The following is a 10,773-nucleotide window of genomic DNA, read 5'->3' as shown; positions in this document are numbered from 1 at the left end:
CAGGAGCCAGTGCCTAACAGGCTACTGCGACTCAGCTGAAGCCAACACCGGATTCCCAATAGAAGGAACTGGGCCCGTCACGTCCAGCCTGTACAACCGAACAAAGGTGTGTGGCAAGACCCAACTCGCAGCCGCACAGATGTCTGCCAGTGGGGCGCCTTGGAAAAAGGGCCCACGACGTGGCTACACCTTGAGTCGAGTAGGCCACCAGGTGTTCAGGCACTGGGGCTCCAGTTGACTCATAAGCCGTGGTAATGGTGTCCACAATCCAGTGCGAGAGGCGCTGCTTTGAAAGCGCCCGGCCACAAACAATTGGTCCGAACATCGAATGTCCTTGGTGCGCTTCAAATAGCACCTGAGAGCCCGCAGCAGGTCAAAAGGTGTAGCCTACTCTCCTCCTCCGAAGAGAAGGGTGGAGGATGGAAAGCCATCAACTCAATAGGCCTGTTGATATGGAAAGGAGACAGCACCTTCGGGAGGAATGCAGGATTAGGTCAAAGTGTAACCCTGGAACCATCTCCTGCAAAACGGACACACACAGGGTGAACAGACAGGGCATGTGACTCGCTGACGTGATTGCCAGCAAAAATGCCGTCTTCAGTGACGCAAACCTTAAGTCATATGACTGCAAGGGCTCAAATGGGGCCTTAGAAAGCGTGTCCAGCACTACATTAAGGCGCCATGCGGGCAAAGAAGGAGCGTGGGTAGGCCTCTGCCTACGTGCACCTTTCAGAAACTGCGCTGCTAAAAAATGAGGGTCCGGAGGCTCGCCATCAATCCTGACATGACATGAGGAGAGGGCGGCTAAATAAACCTTGAGCAGCCAGTAGGGCACAGATCTGGTCCATCTTGGTGCAGCATCTCGCCCCCTGTCTTTCAGGACGTGACTAGGACCCCGCGGGTCCGGTCCCTGACAGAGGGGGCAGATCACGTCACCACTCCAAGCCGGTAGCATGCGGTGGCCACACGTGGCACAGCAGCGGGGACGGGAGGAGGAGGAACGGGGTCTCTCCATACCGTCAATACCACGCTCGATATTGTTATTTTATATATATTATTTTGTAAGTAAAAATATGATTGCTTAATATGTTTTTGCATTATTATGACTATTATTATATAGTATTTGTTATTTATATATATGAATTTGTAATTAAAAATATGATAAAAGTATGTCAAATTAAATCAAAATTATAAACCACATTAATGTACATAGTATAACAACATGATACATATGATACAAAAAACATGTCTTAGTATTTTAGGGGTTGGAGGCTAATTTGAAAATGTTAAAATGGGGTAAGGTTTTGAAGCCCTGGCCTACAAAGTCATTTTAAACCCCACCGCACAGCATTGTCAAAGCCCTGCTACCCGCTATCAATGCAGTTGTTAGCTCTGTATTAGACAAGTGTCTAAAAGTTGCATGAATAGATTAATAATACCCCTGTACTACTGGTAAACCTTTAAGTTTACATCATAACAAGTGTTGGAATATGTTGAGGGTGAGCCTATTTGTTTCTGTGTCTGTGAAATAAGCCATTTTACAAAACACAGAGTTTGTAGTGATTTTTCAGAGTTTCAGGGTTTAGTAGAATGCAGTTTTGGTTCATATAAATATGACGTTGTGCTTATTTCAGTCTGCTGTGTGTGTTTCCTGAAGACTGATTGCATTTTCACTATGTAGTTTGCAGATTACTCCTAGAAGTTATATAAATAATTTTACAAAACTTAAAATTTGCAGTAAAATACTATTTGTGCTTATTATATCCTTGCAATGTGGTCCCTATTTCTGTGTTTTGTATGTGTGTCATGCTTGCAGTTGTCACCATGTATTTGTAGGTTTGAAAAATAAGGTATTTCCAAAGGAATAGAAACTTAAGTGTTTCTCACTTTATTTACAATAGATACCTGATATACTTTGTCACCAGAACCTGGTATAACTTTGAAAAAGAAGCCAAGAGTGAAAGACTGAATAGAATATATATGGAATATGCTGGAAATGACATTACTCTGTACAGGTCAGTGTTTCTTTCTGTCCAATGTTGGTGTTGTGAACAAGAAATTAATGATTACAAGTATCTATAAAACATTTCATGGAGTATCTTTTTCTACTTCTGACTATGTTCCATGTTGTAAAATGCTTGTTTGTCACAATAAAAGTCACCATTGTGTGTGTGTGTGTGTGTGTGTGTGTATTTTATTAATTCTATACATTAAAGCACAAACAAATCATATATACATATATTATTTATTACATATGAGTATTCACAAATAGTGCTTCACTGTGTCTCTCTAAGAAAAGTGGTGTGCATGTCTTTAGTGTCTATTGATAAATAAAACCTAACAAGATATATATATATATGTTTGTGTGTGTGTGTGTGTGTGTGTAATGGAATGAAATGCAGTATATTCTTAAATATGATACATGTTAAGGCTACGTTTGAGCATTCACTAATGTAACAAATATAATAAGTACAGTGCTGGTCAAAATGTACAGATATAATTCTATACATTTCACTGTTGTTCTCTATTGTCTATTGATAAATATAAACTAAAGAGATATAGGTATGTGTGTTTATCTGTGTTTGCTTAAATATATATGTAATGACATGCAATATATGTAAGTCTATACATTTCTTAATTGATTTTTTCTTACCTTTTTATTTTGCAAACACAGTATCATCCTAAGCCTAATCATAAAACATATAAACTAAAAACACATGTGGGTTCAAATCCCACTCTGAGTAAATATTCATATTCCTTTTTAATTTACTAAAACAGTATCATAAAACATTGTAACCTTAAATATATATAAAACGTTTATTTTTCTTATTTTTTAATTTACTAAAACAGTATAATCAAACATAATCTAAAATAAAATATATATGTGTATTTACAACTTTTATTTTTCTTAAATGTATACAATATAATCTTGTATATATATAAAACTTTTATTTTTCTTATTTTTTAATTTACTAAAACAAATCATAAAACATTTTAACCTAAAATAAAATATAAAACTTTTATTATCTTATTCTCTATATAACCTTAAATATATATATATATATATATATATATTTAAAACTTTTCTTATTTTTTAATTTACTAAAACAGTTTCATAAAACAATATAACCTAATATATATATATAACTTTTCTTATTCTTTTTATTTACTAAAACAGTATCATAAAACAATATAATCTTATATATATATATATATATATATATATATATATATATATATATATATATATGTATTTAAAACTTCTATTTTCTTATTCTCTATATAAACTTATATATATATATATATATATATATATATATATATATGTATATATATTTATATATATATATATATATATATATATATATATATATATATATATATATTTAAAATGTTTCTTATTTTTTAATTTACCAAAACAGTTTCATAAAACAATATAACCTATATATATATATATATAACTTTTCTTATTCTTTTTATTTACTTAAACAGTATCATAAAACATTATAACCTAAAATATATAAAACTTTTATTTTCTTATTTCTTAATTTTCCAACACAGTATCATGAAAACAATATAACCTTAAAAACACAGTTTACGCTATTAAACGTTACATCTCCACACCAGCAGGGTGAGGTGCACTTGGACACTCACCATGATGGATGTCATCCTAACAAAATGGCTACCATCTTACCAGATGACCTATGACCTTACAAATGGCCGATATCAGCCAAGATGGCTGACATCCAAAATAGCCGATATCATCCAAGATGGCTGACAAGGGAGGGTCAAATGGTAACCCAAGGGGGGTGCTGGGAAGGAGAGAGGAGTTCCCGTTCAAAGGTTCATAGGGAGGGCGGGACTTCCAGCTGTCAAAATAAGTGATGCCGCCATCTATACTACTTCTGTGGCTGTCTGTGGCTAGACCGGAGGGTTGGACCTGGGTTTCTCTTCATTACGAATACATCTTTCGCTGCCCAGGTGCCCACATGCCTGACCTGCTTTTCAGCTGGATCACAGCTCCGCCCCAGCAGGGTAGAGCATCCAAAAATGGTACAAACTCATCCACGTATTGCAGTGTTTCCGGGAGAGCTGGCATACTGAGCGAGAAAGTCAACACTGACAGTGTGGCGAGAGACATAATGTATGTGCTCTGTAATGTCATTGCTGTCAGGTGAGAGATTTCTATGATGTCATCGCTGATATAGCAGTGAAGTGAGAGGAAGAGGAAGGGATAGCACGTGTGTGGGCTCACTGGCTGCCTCAGCTAGAATGGGTGAATGAGAGAGTGCAGGAACGGAATGCAGGAAATATACAATTGTATGTGACAGGCCGCTGTCTGTCACGGCACGGCTGCTGCTGACGTCTGCTGATGAGGTGCTCATGTGCCACAGCTGTGTTGTCGCTCCCTCGCTAACAGGCTGTGGACTCACGGTTGCGGGCAATGAGCACCGAGGCGATTGTGACGTCAGTGGCAGCTGTGCCTTCTCTATTTAATCCCTCTCCTTCCCAGATGGAGGCAGCTAACCCGCTGAGAAGGAGGACTGACACTCCCAACCCTGACTGCCCGGAGCACCCTGTTTTGTGTGGATGTTTCGTTTTGGTTGTTTTTACCCCTTGTATTTTGTCCCGTTTACCCTGTGAACCACAATAAAGCCCGGACACCAACGGAACCAGAGATTCTCTCCATCCCTGTGTCTGGCTTTTACATTGTATTATGCATATTCTGAATCGATTTGTAATGTATATTCATGATTTATTGATTGAAAGAGTTCTGTTTCTTCTGGCTAAACTTGTTTGCACATTGAATATTGAATTGTAGTGTCTGTGTGTGTGTGTGTGTGTGTGTGTGTGTGTGTGTCACTAGAAGTCCAGCACACTATCCATTGTGGCACAGAACCACAAAACTGTACGACGAAGATACTCTTCTGCATGCCTGCAGATGACCGGGCGTCTCAGCGTGATTTGACAAGTAGCATTTACAGTTGTGATTTTGAGACGGATGGAAATGATGGGTTCTTCTATTTGGTAAAATGGCTTTGCTCACTCGAGAGGCAGCCAGGTTAAGCGGGCAATAATGCACAAGTAGCTCTGTCTTGCGAATCTTGGAACTGTCCATTGGACGTACACGGCGTCAGTCGTCAAGAAATGTCAAACAAGGAATGCCCACAACGATGGTGGGATAGAAAGCCACGGGTGCAAAATACAACGGCTTAGTAGTCCATGGCCTTAAGTACAAGGCCACCTGATCCAGCTGTTCCCGGAGATGCAACTGACACGGAGGGGGACTGGTACAGTGACAGTGGCTAGGAAAAGAAGCAGCGTATGAGGTCTTGATAGTCAAGCAAGGATTTGGGACAAAGTTGGCATTCCAGAAAAGTAAGAAGTGAAGGCATCAGCGAGGCACTTGACTGCAAGATACCTCTGGCTGTCACAAGGAAGCCCAGCAAGCTCTAAGTTTCATGAAGTGAGCACTGACTCTGGTGGGACTCGAACCCACAACCTTTGAATGACCACTGCCCTTTTCACTAGAAGTCCAACGCGCTATCCATTGCGCCACAGAGCCACGCAAGACATTTGTCACCATACTGTTCTGCACGCCTACTGATGACGGGGCATCTCAGCGTGCTTGTAGAAGTAGCATTTTCAGATGTGTTTTTTAATCCCTGTCTCGCTGATATTGACACAAAAGGAAATGATGGGTTCTTCTTTTAGATAATGCGGCTCATGTTGACTTGACTGTGAGGGGAAGTATTTGTCAAGCACACTGTCTGTGTCTGTCTGGCTGTCTGTGTGTGTCTGTGCTTGTGTGTGTGTGTCTCTGTGTGTGATGTGGGACAGTGCCCTGTCTGAGTGCCAAATATATTATATTCCCACTATTGTTGCAGCAAGATTGTGTAACCCATATATGAATTTAAGCTTTGTGTATGGCTCCGGAGAGGACAGGTACAGTAGTTCTGTGCAGGTGATTTTTAGAAAAACATTTTCATCCAAGGACATAGAAAGAACATAATGTAAGACACAGGAGACGTGTGTGTTAAAGTTTGAGGTACCTCATTACCATCATCTAGTTGCCCAGAAACCAAAGGGAGTCCTCTTGTATATGATAGCAAGTTATTTAGAAAAACTTTAGATGTGTCTTGCCCAGTGACCATCTCCGGAGCGCTTCGTTGTAGCTCAATAAACTTTTTTGGTATTATTTCAGTTAAATCAGGTCCTGATTATTCCTTGTCCGCCTGTTTATTGAGGGAGTAAAATTTGTCCCTATAAGTGCGTCTGTGTCTGTGTCTCTGTGTGTGTGTGTCTGTGGAGGGTTGACATTTTTGATATCCATAACATCAGAGCAGATGAGCTGAACATGTTTCTCATTATGCACACTGGGCACACTATATTGAATAGCGATAACACTACACACATATGAACACCAAATTATTGCTGAATCTATAGTTATGTTAACTCTGAAAATGATAAAATGATCATCTGAAACACACAACAATAAAGCAACGAACATCATTCCACAAAGCAAAGCGAGCACATACAAGGATACTGTAAATTGTAACTGTACGCATACACTAATGTACAAGCACAATGACCATGAACTCAGACCCAATTCTTGGTGGGGGGGGTTTAAGACTAGAAAAGTCACTGGTGCCATCACTGGTATACATTGATTACAGATCGGGCCCTGTGTTCAGTGTGGCCACTGCTACCTACCTACATACCAGAGGAGGCTGGTGCATAGAGGTGCGAGAGAGCAGTTCTGGATCAAACACACCTGCTGCTGCGCTCTGCTCTCCAATGCGCACTGCAGGTCAGTCTCAGGACCAGACAGTGCGCAGTAAGTTGACCATTGAAATACTCTTGCTGTGCTGGATTTTATTTCTGCTATGACACTGACAATTTGATGAATGGTGATAGCTAGTTTAGGGTTACCATACATCAGAGGAGGCTGGTCCACAGAGGCAGAGGAGGTTGCTCCTCCTCTATCTTTGAGTGTTTAGCTGTTACTGTTTCTTCAGTTATATTTGTACTATATTACCTTGTTATAGTGTTAAAATGTATTTTCATTTAATAGTGTGGTTTTTCAAAGTAAATACTTTTTATATACATTAATCATATTAACTAAAACAAATATGATTTTCTTTTTAGTAAAAATAATACTAATCGTTAATGTTATTTATTGTTTGTTATTGATTGTTAAAAAAATATGTTTTAGCTCACAAGTTTTTGTGTTCTTTTCTTGGTAAATCATTTTAGCACCTTTTTGCCATGTATTGAACAAATAAGTGCTGTTTTTTATTTGACCTATTTGTATATATTTGCACAGTATATAATGTTACATAAGGGTCCAGGGATTGAATGTTACACTCATAACTTATTGTTCAGACATTAATACATAGATTTTGTTTTGCATGTAAATACTTGTTTGACGTCATAACACTTTGTTGTAAAAGGTACTTCTTAACATACAGTGTTAAAGATGCATTCTAGTGATGTTGGGGGGAGTTGTGTACCCATTCTCTCCAGTCAGGCATTTTCTTTATTTTTGCATATTAAGGGGACCCTATTTTGTTCACTAATACCATTCCCTCTTGCACTGAACACATGCTCAAGGAATGTGTCCATATTGAAGCACTTTTGGGGGTGAGGCGGGTGGAAAAGTTGTCTGTATTGTCTTGTGTTCATGGCAAGAAGGCATCACCGTTGTCTATTGTGTTCATTTTAAAATACATTTGTCACTAGCAAATGGTAGCAAATATGGTGGTACATTAATGCTGGATTGTTATGAATAGCCCAGCTTATCCTTGTAATTTGCTTCAATCTTGACTTACAAACTGAGTTTTTAAAACCAATTTTAAAAGCATGCCCCCAGACCCCCCTAGCAGACCTCTCTGTAATAATCATGGCCTCCTTATGGCCCCCGCCCCATTTTCAAAATCCTAGAATCAGTGAAATGATTTTTGTCCTGTTTTTCATGTTGTACAGAATTGATTTCTTATTATCATGGTTGTACAGTAAACTGTCCAATTTATTAATTCGGGACCGTTTAGCCTGGAGCTTAGGCTCACTCATATCTTCCTCTTGAAAGTGGCGACTGCAGACGATAGTATGAGGGGTTATGCTGAACTGCTCACACCAAATATTTTGTATCCACTTTTTGAGAGTATCTTCCATGGTAGGGAAAGTATGAAAAGAAAGCTCAACACGCAGTTGAACTAGAGGAAGCCTCACGCAGCGGGACATCTGATACCCCACTCCCCCGCTGTTATTGTGAAAATGGTGCGGTCGAAACACTTGGCCAGTCAGATGTGCGGAACACACTGATGTGCATTTTGCAGCTCAGCAAAGCGGAAACTGACTAGCGAGTCAAAATGCCTCACCAAAGGCAAAAATCAGGGGACAGAGAGGAAAAGGAATCGAAAGAAGCAGAGAGGCAATGGCCACATTTCTTGCAAGGCATGAACACCAGGTATGATAGGCGAAGCTGAACATGGCAAAAGTGAGGAGCTGGTAGACTCGCAAATAAAACGTCAGCTAGAAAGCTTAACCTTTAAGTAACGTTAGCACATTCACTTCACTAGATAAGAAAAAAAAACACTGCTTCACTGGCCATGAGAAGGGCTGTGTACCAACCCGGTATTAAACGGGCCCCGGTGCTAAATGATTAAAGACTGTAGTATTGATGAGCTCCGACGTTACGGTTCTTTTGAACGTGTCGGTGTCATTGGAAATCACGCAGCTGCAGCCGCTGCTCTGCTCTGTCGGACTGACACACACACACACACACACACACACACACACACACACACACTATGGCAGGGATGGCGAACCCGTAATGCAACGTCTGAATTTCAGTGTGAATACATACACAATAAAATAGCACCCTTCCCAGTAGCTAGAAATACCACGCATTAGGCTGCTATGGGTTAGATCATGGGTTTTCAAACCGGTCCTGGAGTACCCCCTGCCCTGCTGGTTTTTGTTCCAATTTAGGTTTTAATTACTTAATTGAATGGTATATTGCTTTGTTAGGTCAATTAAGGATTCAATTAAGCAATTTAAGACCTCAGTTGCAGTGAACATTTTGTCAGGGTTCACATCGCAAAATGTGAGACAAATTCACCTCCATTTGCGATGTATTTTCTTCATCGATTCGCTGATTCTGCGATGCATTAAAATACGTTTTTTTCCGTCCCAAATCAAGCATCGAAAATGCGTATAAGCAATGCTGAGGTACCTCCCCTTTAAGATACGCGTATTTTTTTTATTTTATTGTGACGCCCGAGAGGCGGCCCGCACTCCGTGCCCTGTTACCCGAATCCCGTCCCTCATTGGCCAGCGGGTCTGTCACTCATACAGGGCAGGGCTGTAGCTTTCCAATTACACCAGACACGCCCATATCCGAGTACTTGGCTGCGCTGCGGGTTTGTGTGAGAACAAATAATCACCACTTTTGATAATTGGTAGACCAATTTAAGTTGCTAATCAAGCAACTCGTGTTGCTAAGCAAAATTATATTTGATTAGCATAACTACTATGCAAATTTGAGACAACAAAATGTACGCTGCAGTTGGAACAAAAACCAGCAGGGCAGGGGGTACTCCAGGACCGGTTTGAAAACCACTGGGTTAGACGATTGCACTGACTCCTTTTTTCACACGCAAAATTACATCGAGAGCAACAGACATGGACGGTCACTACTACTGAGTTCAGGCAATAATTATTATGCATGCTATTTAAAGTCGTTCACATTGTCTGGCAAACCCAGCGGATTGTACATCACGCATCACACTCCCCTCACACAGACGCACACAAAGAAAGATATAGAGAGACACAGAGAGAGACAGATAGAGAGAGAGAGAGCGCTACAGTAATTAACGGAGCACAAGAGGTGGCCGCCGAGGCCACACAAAACACGACAAAGTCAGCACAGTTTCCAAATCGACCCTATTATTTAAAATATATTCAAACTCGGCATTTACGTTTTCAAAGGAGCACAATCTGCCGGTTGTCGTGGTTGGATCGATCCATAATAATGCTAACAATGTTCCAATTTACCAACTTACATAGCTAGCTAGCGTTAACTAATTTTACTCAGATCAGTGTAATGTGTGATGCGCTGCATCACTACACTGCATGCTAACGCCCGCAGTTTCACGCAGCAATGACGCAGTGACACAAATGGAACTGGCTGGCACTTATTCTGCTCGGTGATATTCTTGGTTGTTCCATGGTGGTGCTAAAGTGGGGCTGTAGCCTAACCAAGCCATACCCCGCCGCCACCCCTGACGCTGTGCAAGATTTCTATGAGGGCAATTATTGCTGTGAGTGACCTAGACAGATGTCATCATGGGCAGACTCTCTCTATATATTTTTTTTTTCACAATAATTCATATTGTCTTGTGCATCATAATAATTGTAACCAGGTGGCTGATGTGTACACTCTACCCTTGGCTAAATTACTGACCATGCCACTCGTTTCGCCCAAATAGTTTTAGATATAATGCGCACAACTCAGGTTTCCCCCTACAAGATCTTTTTAATCAAATAAAAGTAAGCAGAGACCGGAATAAATTGTACAAAATGTTTAACAGTTTATTACAAGCAAAAATCCAAGAATAAAAGCAGGATATGCAATAAACGATTCAATAATTATTCATCTTAAATGCCACAGGCGAACTGTAGTAAAATAAACAAATAAACCACACTACAAACCAAACTCTAAATGTGAAAACAAATCGTGATCATTGTAACAACTCAACTCCAAAAAAG

General features: G+C 40.0%; 1 non-coding gene across 1 annotated transcript; it reads right to left on the bottom strand.

Moving 5' to 3' along the window:
- Positions 1-5,475: 5,475 nt before the first annotated feature.
- Positions 5,476-5,566, bottom strand: trnar-ucu (transfer RNA arginine (anticodon UCU)). The gene is given in 2 exon segments: positions 5,476-5,511; positions 5,530-5,566. It is a non-coding gene; the product is annotated as a tRNA-Arg (tRNA).
- Positions 5,567-10,773: the final 5,207 nt, after the last annotated feature.

This window comes from Amia ocellicauda, chromosome 12 (assembly GCF_036373705.1).
Source record: "Amia ocellicauda isolate fAmiCal2 chromosome 12, fAmiCal2.hap1, whole genome shotgun sequence".
Classification (NCBI taxonomy): domain Eukaryota; kingdom Metazoa; phylum Chordata; class Actinopteri; order Amiiformes; family Amiidae; genus Amia; species Amia ocellicauda.
Note: the sequence above shows the minus strand (reverse complement) of the source record. Positions and strands in the feature narration are given on the sequence as shown.